This window comes from Theropithecus gelada, chromosome X, assembly GCF_003255815.1.
Source record: "Theropithecus gelada isolate Dixy chromosome X, Tgel_1.0, whole genome shotgun sequence".
In the NCBI taxonomy this organism is placed as follows: Eukaryota; Metazoa; Chordata; class Mammalia; order Primates; family Cercopithecidae; genus Theropithecus; species Theropithecus gelada.
Window position 1 is genome coordinate 143,704,637 of NC_037689.1, and position 12,385 is coordinate 143,717,021.

Here is a 12,385-nt window from a genome sequence, read left to right on the forward strand (position 1 = left end):
CATATGTTCGTTGCAGCACTATTCACAACAGCAAAGACATGAAATCAACCCAAATGCCCATCAATGATCGACTGGATTAATAAAATATGGTACATATACACCATGGAATACTACACAATCATAAAAAGGAATGTGATCATATCCTCTGCAGGGACATGGATGGAGCTGGAAGCCATTGCCCTCTGCAAACTAACACAGGAACAGAAAACCAGACACCACATGTTCTCACTTACAAGTGGGAGCTAACAATGAGAACATATGGAGACAGGGAGGAGAACAACTCACCCTGTGGCCTGTCAGGGGGTTGATGGGAGAGAGGGCATCAGGATAAATAGCTAATGCACGTGGGACTTAAAACATAGGTGATGGGTTGATAGGTGCAGCAAATCACCATGGCACAGGTTTACCTATGTAACAATCCTGCACGTCCTGCACATGTATCCCAGAGACTGAAATAAAATTTAATTAATGTTTTTAAAAAAAGTACAAGAGAATACTATGAACAATTTCATGCCAATAAATTCAACAACTTAGATGAAATCAACAAATTGCTTCAAAGACACACTGCAAAAGCTCACAGACGAAATTATAGACAACTTGAATAGAGCTTTATGTATTAAAATAATTAAATTTGAAATTTAAAAGCTTCGTGCAAAGAAAATGACTAGCTAATAATTCTTCATTGGTGAATTCTGCTGTATTAGTTTTCTATTGTTTCAATAACAAATTACCACAAACTTAGTGATTTAAACAATACACGTTTATAATTTTACTAATCTGTAAGTCAGAAGTCTGACATGGACTAAAATCAATGTGTTGGCAGAGCTAGATTTATTTCTGGAGGCTCAAGATAATCCACTTTCTTGCCTTTTTCAGCTTCTAGAGGCTGCCTATCTTATTTGGCTCACGGCTCCCTTCCATCTTCAAAGCCAGCAATGGTCAGTTGAGTCTCACAGCACATCACACTCACACTGATTTTTCCTATTTCTCCTTCCACTTCTATGGAATCTGTTGATTACATTAGAGTCATCTGGATAATCTAGAAAAAAAGTCTCCCAATATTAAGGTCAGCCAAATAGCAATCTTACATACATCTGCAACATTAATTTATCTTTACCATGTGAAGAAAAATAACATCATTTTCTCTCATACTATTTCAAAAAATCAAGGGAGAATACTTTTCAACTCATCAAATGAGGTCAGCATTACCATGATAATAAAACCATAAAATTATGTTACAAAAAATAAAACTCATGAATATAAATGCAAAAATTGTAAATAAGATTTTAGCAAAGCAAGTCAAATTCAACAAAATATAAGAACAATGCGTAATAACCAAGTATGTTTTATATTAGAAATGCAAATTTGATTTAACAGTAAAAAATAAATCAGTGTAATTCATCATATTAAACAAAAAAACCCACGTGATTATCTCAAAATATGCATAAAAGTATCTGAAGAAATCCAACATCCATGTTTAGATGGAAACTCTCAACAAACTAGGAATAGAAAGAAACTTCCTTAATCTGATGAATGTCATCTATGAAAATCCTAAAGCTCATATCATACTTAACGGTGAAAGACCGAATGCCTTCATCCTATGGTCAGGAACAAGGCAAGGATGTCTGCTCTCATCAATTATATTTAACATTGTACTGAAGAATCCAGCCAATTCAATAAGGCAAGAAAAAGACATACAGATTGGAAAAGAAGTAAAACCGTATTTCTTAGCAAATAACATAATCATCTTTGTAGAAAATGCAATGAATTCTACAAAAGTTTTAGAGCTAATATGTGAATGTATCAAAGTTATATGATACAAGATCAATATTCAAAATTTAATCACATGTATCTATATTAGGAATAACAATCATAATTTGACATTGAAAACAATAATGTTTAGATTAGCACTAAAAATGTGAAAGAATTATCGGCAATTTTGACAAAACATCTTCAAGATCTGTACATTGTAAACTACAAAGTATTACTCAGAGAAATTAAAGACCTTTATAAATAGAGAAATATATATTTCTTGTGAGTCAGAGACCCAATACTGTTAAGATATCAATACTTCTAAAATTAATCTATAGATTAAGTGTAATCAAAATCAAAATCTTAGCAGTCTTTTTCTGTACAAAATTTATGAGCTAATTTTAAAATTCGTATGGAAATGTGAAAGTACCAGAAAAATAAAACTTTGAAAAAAAAGACCAAAGTTGGAGAAATAAAAATACCTGATTTTAAGGAGTATTAAAGAGATATACTAATCAAGACAGTGTATTAGTATTGTCATAAAATTAGACAAATAGCTCATGGAACAGAAGAGAGTTTCCAGATAAACCCACACGTAGAAAGTCTTTGCAATCTGACAAAGGTGAAAAAGCAATTTAGTGAGTTATGTAGTCTTCAAAAAAAAAAAAAAAAAAAAAAAGTTCTTGAACAACATTTGGATCTCCATATGCAACAAAATTGAGCTTTGATTCACATCTTTGACTTATATTTAAAAATAAACTTAAATTTGAAGATAGATCTAGTTATAAAACTTAACACTCTAAGACTTCATGAAAATTAAGTAGCCTAAAATCTTTTTGACCTAGGGTTAGGCTATGTTTTCTTAGGTATAACACCAAAAGCATATTCCATAAAATTTAAAATTTATCCATTGGACTTCATCAATATTAAAAACTTCTTCCCTTCTAAAGATACTGTAAAAATGTTAAAAAGACAAGTCATAAACTTGCAGAAAATCTTTACAAAGGGTCCATCTGATAAAGCCTTCTAGAATCCTTTATCATCTAGAATATGTAAATAATCTTTAGTACTCAGTAATAAAATCTAAACTAACCAATTCTTTAAAAATGAGCTAAATTTTAACAGACGCCAGTAAAGAAGATATATGAATGGGAAATAATTCCATGAGAAGATGCTCAACACTATTAGTTATTAGGGTAATGCAAATTAAAACCACAATAAGATATTACTATATACCTACTAGAATGTCTAAGGTTAAAACGACTGACCATACTAAGTATTAGCAAGGATATAGAGAAATGGAAAGGCTTATCAACTGCTAGTAGGAATTTAAACTGGGAATCCAGCTTCTCTGGATTCTCTTTTCTGCCATGTGAGAATACAATGAAAATATGCAACCTGGAAGAGAGCCCTCTTCAGAACATAATAATGCTGGCACCCTGCTCTCAGACTTCAGCTTCCAGAACTGTGAAAAATAAATTTCTGTTGTTTATAAATCACTTGGTCTATCTATTCTAGCAGTTGGAACTAAAATAGAGATGAACAAATATTTTGATGCATTCATACAATAGAATTCTACTCAGCCATATAAAGAAATGAACTGTTGATGGATGCAATAACATGGGTAAATCAAAACATAATTATGTTGAGTGAGAGAAGCCAGATAAGAAAGTACCTACTTTATGATTACATTTATATAAAACTTTAAAAATACAAATACTGTATCATGAGAGAAAGCAAATAAGTGTTTGCCTAGGGGCTGGAAGTAGAGGTAGGCAGGGGTGGGAGAGAGAGATTACAAAAGGACTTATGGAAACTTTGGGGTAATGATGATTATGTTCATTATGTGGATCAATCATAGGCAATGGTTTTATAGATGTACACATGTCAAATCTCATTAAATTTTACACTCTGTATATGTGTAATTCATTATATATCAAATAAACCTCAATTTAAAAAGCAGAAATAAGTTTATTTGTAAAGTGCAGTAGGCAGGCATCTGGCAAATATTAATTTTTCTTAAAAGAACTGAGAATCAAGGGTTTTATTGTGTCATCATGATCCCAACTAGTACTTGTCAGAGAGGAACTCTAACTCAAGTTTTCTGACTCCACATGCCGTTTTCTGTCCCCCAAATCTCCAGGTCTTAGGGCTACCTTCAATGACAGACAAATATAATTGTTTTAAATTGATAATAGCTTCATAGCTACATGATAATTTTAATAGTCTGTATCAATATTTCTTGTATTTTTTGGATTCAGGGGTATTAGATTCAGGGGTACATGTGCAGGTTTATTATATGGATATATTTCATGATGCTGAGGTTTGGGATGCAAATGATCCCATAACCCAGGTGTGACTATAGTAAACATGTTAATTTTTCAACCCTTGACCCCTTCCCTCCCTCCTCCCTCAAGTAGTTTCCGGTGTTTATTGTTTCTATCTTTATGTCCATGAATACCCAGTGTTTAACTCCTACTTATAAGTGAGAGCATGTGGTATTTAGTTTTCTGTTTCTGCATTGATTTACTTAGGATAATGGTCTCCAGCTGCACCCATGTTCTTCTTTTAAGGCTGTGTAGTATTCCATGGTGTATATGTACCATATTTTATTTATCCAATCCACCCTTGATGGGCACCTGGTTTCATTCCATGTCTTTGCTATTGTGAATAGTGCTGCAATGAACATATACATGCATTTGTCTTGGTGATGGAAAATTTTATATTCCTTTGGGTATATACTCAGTGATGGGATTGCTGGGTTGAGTGGTAGTTCTGTTTATAGCTCTTTGTGGAATTGCCATACTGTTTTCCACAATGGTTGAACTAATTTACACTCCTACCAATAATGTACAAGTGTTGCTTTTCCTCTGCAACCTTGCCAATATCTATTATTTTTTGACTTTTAATAGTAGCCATTCAGACTGGCATGAGATGATATTTCCTTATGGTTTTGATTTGCATTTCTCCAGTAATTAGTGATGTTGAGCAGAATATAGTATATTTTTTAAAGAAACAATTTAAATGCTTTTATGATGTTCTCCTGAGTCATTTTAACTGATTGGAATTTTCCTCAAATATTTTTTAATAAGGCAGATATACAAATAAGTGAACAAATAAACATGAGTATTAAAGATTTCAATGTTAAAACTGAAATTAAACTTCAAACAAGCTATCGATTCAGGGAAGTGATTCCTTAGGGGTTTTGATATTTCCCATTGAAGTAAGTAGTTGCTTGGCTAAGTTAATCAGCTGGCTTGGTGCCATATGGACCATCTTTTCTCACAGTATGGTCTACAGACCAGCACTGTGGGCATCATTGTGTGATTGTTAGAAATGCAGTACCTTAGGCCCCACCCAATATCTATGGTATCAAAATATCTATGGTATTTTGATAAGATCCCACAGTGATTCAGATGCACTTTAAAGTTTGAGAAGACTAGGTATAGATCTCATTTTAAGAAACCTTGCCCAGTGGTAATAAGAAGGGGCTGCTTGTACACGTTAGAGCTTCCTCATCATATTTTCCCTAACAAGTGGTCTGATTTCTGAAGGAGGTGGAACATAGCAGGTCTTCATAAAGTAGCTTCCAACATACTGTTTATTTGTAGTTCAACCACTGCCTCGTTTGTGATATTTCAACAGCACTGAGATGCTGCCCTGGATTTATGAAAGGTAATTTTTTTCATTTATTATCATTTCTCTCATTGCACCCTGTCCTTATGTATTATAACACTTAAATGGTTTAGAATGGTATGTTTATTTAGCTGCTTCCTTATTTCATGCATGCCTTCTCTACACTTTAAAGCTCATAAAAGCAGGAATAATTTCCACTTTGCTGTTCAATTCCTACCACACAAGTAAGTGCTCAATAAGTATTTGTTGACTTTCTTTGTTTTAAATTATTCATTGAAATATAAACTACATACAGAAAAATCCACAAATCGTTAATGTACAACTCCATGAATTATTACAGTGTGATCACATATATGTAAACATGCTCAGGTCGAGATATAGAATATTGCTGGCACCTCAGAAACCTCTTATATCCCCTCCTGATTCCATCTCCTCTTTCCTCCCCCCCACAAAAATATTTGCATGACTTGTGTTTCTTACCTTTGAACTTCATATCTGTGGAATCAAACAATTTATCTTATTTTGGTCCTGACTTTCTTTCATGCAGTGTTATGTTTTTGGACTCTTCCACATAGTTTTACGAAGCAGTAATTCATTAATTTTCATTGTTGTGGAGTGTTACATTGTATGGCTAAACTATAATACAGATGTCCATTGTAGTGATGATGGACGTAAAATTTATTTTTCAGTTTTGGAGTATTATGAACAGTGTTGCTTTAAAAATACTTGAACATGTCTTTGTGCAAATATTGATGCATTTTTTTGTTGGGGTCATACTTCAGGGTAGAATTGCTTGGTCATATTTTCAACTTTAGTGGATAACACCCATTTTCCAATGTGGTTGTAACAACTAGCATTCCCAATAGCTTTTTATGAGGGTTTCCTTTGCTTTACACATTTTATAGCACTTGAAATTGTCAGATTTTAAAATTTTGAGCCATTCCTATGGGTTTGTAATAACATTTCCTTTTGGTTTTAATTTTTATTCACCTGATTGCTGATAAGGTTGGGAAACTTTTGATGTTTTTGTTCATTTGGATATCCTCTTTGGTTTTCTCAAGACTATTGTTCATTTTTCTGTTAAGTTGTTTGTTTTTTAGTTATTAATTTGCAGGTATTATTTACATATTCTGGGTGCAAGATCATTGTCATCGTTTGTGTTTCAGTTTTATGTTGTCATTCTGTTGCTTGGTACATTGTTTTAAAATGGCTGCTTGAAGAAATCACATTGGCAGCTGGATGAGGTGGCTCACGCCTGTAATCCTAGTACTTTGGGAGGCCGAGGCAGGAGGATTGCCTGGGCACGGGAGCTCAAGACCTGCCTGGGCAACATGGTGAAACCCTGTGACTACTAAAATACCAAAAATTAGCCGGGCGTAGTGGTACACGCCTGTAACCTCCGTTACTTGGGAGGCTGAGGCACGAGAATTGATTTAACTGAGGAGCTGAGATTGCGCCACTGTGAAAATCTGTCTCAAAAATAAAAAAAAAAAAAAAAAAAAAAAAAGAAATCACATTGTCTTACTCTCACCAGACTTTTCTATTGAGGCTTTAAAAAATGGTATATCTTTTATTTAATTCTCTAATGCAGAGGGCTTTCTGGTATCACATTGTTTGAATTAGGAGGGTATGATGGTATATAAGTAGATAATTTTCTATTATAGTTGATGGGCTGTCCATTCAAACAGAAATGAATGTGATATAAATTTGGCCTTTTTAGGCTATTATTGAAGCAGCCTCATTGTCTGGGGTAAGTACGAAGGTTCTTGGTCTCACGGCCAAGGAGATCGAGGTCATGGACACACACACGAAGTGAGTTTGGAGCGGCAGTTTATATAGGCTAAAGGAAAGAACAGCTCTCCATCACAGAGAGGGGTCCCAAGCAGGTTGCCAAGTAGTAGTAAAAATGTCAGAGTTTTTATAAATGAGCTAGTGAGGAGGGGGTTAGTGAGGAGGGGAGGTCTTATCCTCCTAGAGCACGACGCTTCAGCTGGGACCAGGTGTGCTATCTGTATAGAGCAGGGTTTTTAATCAGCTCTCACTCCATTCCTGGACCACGTAGGCTGACTTTTAGTCTGTGTTTCTTTGTCTAGCTTATCTGAGAGGGAGAGTTTCTGTGTCTGTTCCCACACATCTTCTTGTAGCTGCAGGCATCCCCCCGCCCCCTAGGTCTGCTTTTAGTTTCCCTATCTTAGTGGCCTAAAGGGAAAGGAATGTGCTTATTAAGGCCCACTGTTTTACTGGGCCCATTGTATAAATGTGAAGTTGGGTGATTACCCAGGAGACTCCCCCGACCCCCACTTCTGTGTGGAGCTGTCTTATCTCTGCCTGCTCTTTCAGGCAGTTTGTTGTTAGAAGTGATTTCTTTGAACTGCATGAGGTTAAAAAGGGAGCTATTTTTGAGCTGCTTTTTGTTAAAAGGAAAGTTTTCTGCTGGGGACTCACTTTAACTGTCTACCTAAATAATTTCTTTCTATTTCCTATAACATGGTTTCACGCATCACTTTTGTTTGCATAAAACCATACACCATAAAATAGGTTTAAACACTAAAGAACCAGAGTTATGACTCTGTGCTTAGCTTTATACATCACATCACATGTAACATAATATGAATGTAAACCATTGTTTGATTTCATTCATGCACGACTTCATGAGTCAGTCCCTATTCCATGTAAAATTTGTACATATGGCATTCCTTCCTTCCTTCCTTCCTTCCTTTTCTTTTCTTTTCTTTTCTTTTCTTTTCTTTTCTTTTCTTTTCTTTTCTTTTCTTTTCTTTTCTTTTCTTTTCTTTCTCTTGCTCTGTCGCCCAGGCTAGAGTGCAGTGGCGCCATCGCGGCTCACTGCCAGCTCCACTGCCAGCTCCGCCTCCCGGGTTCATGCCATTCTCCTGCCTCAGCCTCCCGAGTAGCTGAAACCACAGGCACCCGCCACCACGCCTGGCTACTTTTTTGTATTTTTAGAAGAGACGGGTCTTCACCATGTTAGCCAGGATGGTCTCGCTCTCCTGACGTTGTGATCCGTCCGCCTTGGCCTCCCAAAGTGGTGGGATTACAGGCGTGAGCCACCGTGCCCGGCTGGCATTGCATTCTTAAAAGAGAAGCAGTTTGGAAGAGAACGCTGAGACACCCTGGTTAGAAGCTTTTGAGAAGACTAGGTCTTCCTATCTTTCTTTTCTTTTTTTCTTACTAGCTAATGACCTTGGTAAAATATTATTGTATTAATTCATTTTTTATTTTTATTTTTTTTAGACAGAGTTTTGCTCTTGTTGCCCAGGCTGGAGTGCAATGGTGTGATCTTGACTCCTTGCAACCTCCACCTCCCGAGTTCAAGCAATTCTCCTGCCTCAGCCTCCCGAGTAGCTGGGATTACCGGCATGTGCCACCACGCCCGGCTAATTTTGTATTTTAAGTAGAGACAGGGTTTCTCCATGTTGGGCAGGCTGGTCTCAAACTCTCGACCTCAGGTGATCCACCCTCCTTGGCCTCCCAAAGTGCTGGGATTACAGGTGTGAGCCACCGTGCCTGGCACTTAATGTATTAATTTTTGCTGTGCAAAGTGTGGTCCATGGACCAGAAACATCAGCATCACCTGAACTCTTGTTAGAAATGTGTAATTTTCAGTTGTGTAGACTAACACTTCAATGTTTTCCCCCTTCACATTTCTGACAGGCTTGCAGTGAGAATGCTAAAGATCCTGATTAAGATTGCAAATGGTGGTTCAGATTCCCTCTCCCTCTTATGACCTTTAGAAAATTGTATAGTTCCAGGTGCATTTTATTACCATGTATGGAAAAAAAAATGGGTCTCCTGCTCAAGGGTGGGGCGGGGGTGGCGCGGAGTGAGTTTCCATTTACTATTCTTCGTAATTTTCTTTAAGAAGGAAATAAACCAAATTCACTAAGAACATTCTCTGGATACTTTATGGTTATATGTTATGCAGAATAAAACCATTAAGTACACTTTATCTTTTTAAACATAATGTGTTAAAATGAATTCATAGTTTCGTGAATCCTTTGTCATAACTTCAATGGGATTTCATGTGGAATTGTCTTCCCAAGTTCCCTTTTTGTAATTTTATTTTTGAATATGTTTTGGGAAATACTTTAAGCCTATATATGTCTAAAAATAATAACTGAAGTAGCCCTTTGGGGAAACTTCATAATATTGGTATTGCTATTTTAGTGCATTCATAATTAAATGGGAGAGCAGAAGAGCCATGAGTTTGTGTTTCTTATTATATAAAATCTGCTGATATAATGGAATATGTTATGGCCGCTATATGTTGTAGCAACATAATAGTGTGGTGGTGTTGACAGTAATAGGAAAAGTGTCTTTGCATTATAGGTGACTGTACTCTCAGAAAATAAACCAGAGAGATCAATGAAGCACAGACTTCTTTTTCCATTTTTATTTGAAGAGTTATTCCCCCGGGAAAGTAACGCTTTTAGGTTATTTGTGCTTGGTGTTATAAAAGAAGACTTGATTCGCAATTGGAAGACAAGGGTCAAAAACCAGTTTTGTGGCTGAGCACGATGGCTCACGCCTGTAATCCCAGCAGTTTGGAAGGTAGCCATGAGTGGATCACCTTAGGTCAGGAGATCCAGACCAGCCTGGCCAACATGGTGAAACCTTGTCCTACTAAAAATACAAAAATTAGCCGAGCATGGTGGCGGGTGCCTATAACCCCAGCTACTTGGGAGGCTGAGGCAGGGGAATCGCTTGAACCTGGGAGGTGGAAGTTGCAGTGAGTCGAGATCACACCACTGCGCTCCAGCCTGGGTGAAGGAGCAAAACTCCATCTCAAGCAAAACCAACAACAACAGCAGCAGCAACAACAGCAACAACAACAAAACAGTTTTGTTACTATGCTGGCTTAGGCCAAGTCACTTCCTCCCATGAGGCAGAAAAGGAGCTTTAGGAGATGCTCTTCAAGGTCTCTTTGTATTATAGAATTTAAAACGCTTCAGGCAAAATTGAGGGAATACGATAAGAAATCAGAGAAGAATCCTCATTTTTGATTCAAGTAAATCTTAAAATGAGATTAACTACCAGATGATGAAATTTCAGCAGAAAATGAGTGAATTATATAAGTGCAAAAATTAGTGTGAGTTTATAATGAAGGTATAAAGTGAGATATTCAACAGTCCAGACATGAGGAAATGGTGTAATGGATGAGTATTTCAAGTGAAAGCTATGACTGATTGTAATCCCAAACTATCTTGCAGCAGCTGATACTATTGTTAGAAATGCTTGTTCCCCAGTGCTGTAAAGAAATAGCACTTGAACATAAATTTAATTTCCTCAAAAAGGCCATTTTTTAACTTTCTGCAGAAAGGGTACACTCACCAGCAGTTTTGCCACGAGATTACACCAAACAAAGGAGACAGGGTCATTTATAACCTGACACATCCACCCTACTGCTGTGTCCGGTTTCCATTGGCTGGAACGGGACCTCATATTCTGTATTTGTCCCGATTGGCTAGCAACTTAGAACTTTTTAAAAGCATCAAAGTCAGAGGAGAGCAAAGGAAGGAGGAAGTAACTTGTGGAATGCTGAGAAAGGTAAAAACACCTTCAAATAAGTAAGAGGCACAGGCTATGACCTAATGCTTGCTTGGACCAGTATAAGCATGCCAGGGCAAATATTTAGGCTAAATTGTGGGAGCTAAGAACATAAAGTACATTGATTTCTTTATTACGGCTAGCACATATTTAAGAATATTAGTACAGGTCTTTGAATACATTTTGCTTCTTAGAGGAAGTTCTATTTATTCCTGATTAGATGGGGAGGAAAGTCTTTGAAGAGGAACCTCTACTTTAGTTTTTACACGATTAAGATGTAATAATGATTTATTGCATTTATATGGAGAATTACAGTTTATAACTTTTTTCACATGTATTGCAACATTTATTTATCACTGAAAGGGTTTAAGTGGTAGATAAAACGTAATGAAATTGTGTTTGTGTGTGTGTGTACACACACCTATATTTGTTGGGTGATAAATAGCTGTTTAAAATAAATCTAAAAATACATTTTCCTTAAGGGAACTGCCAGTACTCTTTAAAGTCTGTGATAGCTTTAAAAATGTAATTACCACTTGTAGCTGAAGAGGCATATATAAAGCATATTACCATTTAAAGAAAACAAGCCCATTGCATTTCCTTATTTATCCATTGACCATTTTTTTGTTTGTTTGTTTGTTTGTTTGTCATTCATTGACATAGTGAGTGTGAGTAGCAATGCCACTTTTGGTAAAACCTGTAATTGATGGAATTACTCTGCATTTATTATGAATGTTATGGAAAAATAGCCTGAAAATTTTTCACTAAAATTTTGTTTTGAAACTTGTTGAAAAGAATATTCAAGTGTGTTTTTCACATTGATCAGCAATAATAGATCTTTGATGTTTGCCAGTGTTTGTAACTCTTGTTTTCCCAATCTCTTCAAACAAGTAGGAATGTTACCTGTGAGATTACTACAGTGCCAGCAAGATCTGAAATTTACAGCAAAGTCATGAGTAACCGTGTTCTTTATAAGTAACATTAATAGAAATAAATGCAATTCTAGAATAAATATTGCACAACATATTTTTGGTAAGAAATAGTCCTGATGCTCCTCCTTAATCTAGGTTGGGGGAGACATTCAGAGATACTGTTGGAGGTAGAAGAAAGTGCACTGGACTAAGAATTAAGAAAACTGTGTTCTAACCCTAAGTCAGTCACTTACTCACTGAGCATCAACATCTTTATCTGTAAATATGAATGCTATTAACACTGTCCAATTCATAGAAAAAAACTATGAGGAACAAGTAATACACACATACATACACACACACAAAATGCTTCAAACTATAGTACACTATAGAAATTCATCGAAGCTAGGAAGAAACTGCATCAACTAACGAGCAAAATAACCAGTTAATATCATAATGGCAGGATCAAGTTCACACATAACAATCTTAACCTTAAATGTAAATGGACTAAATGCTCCAAT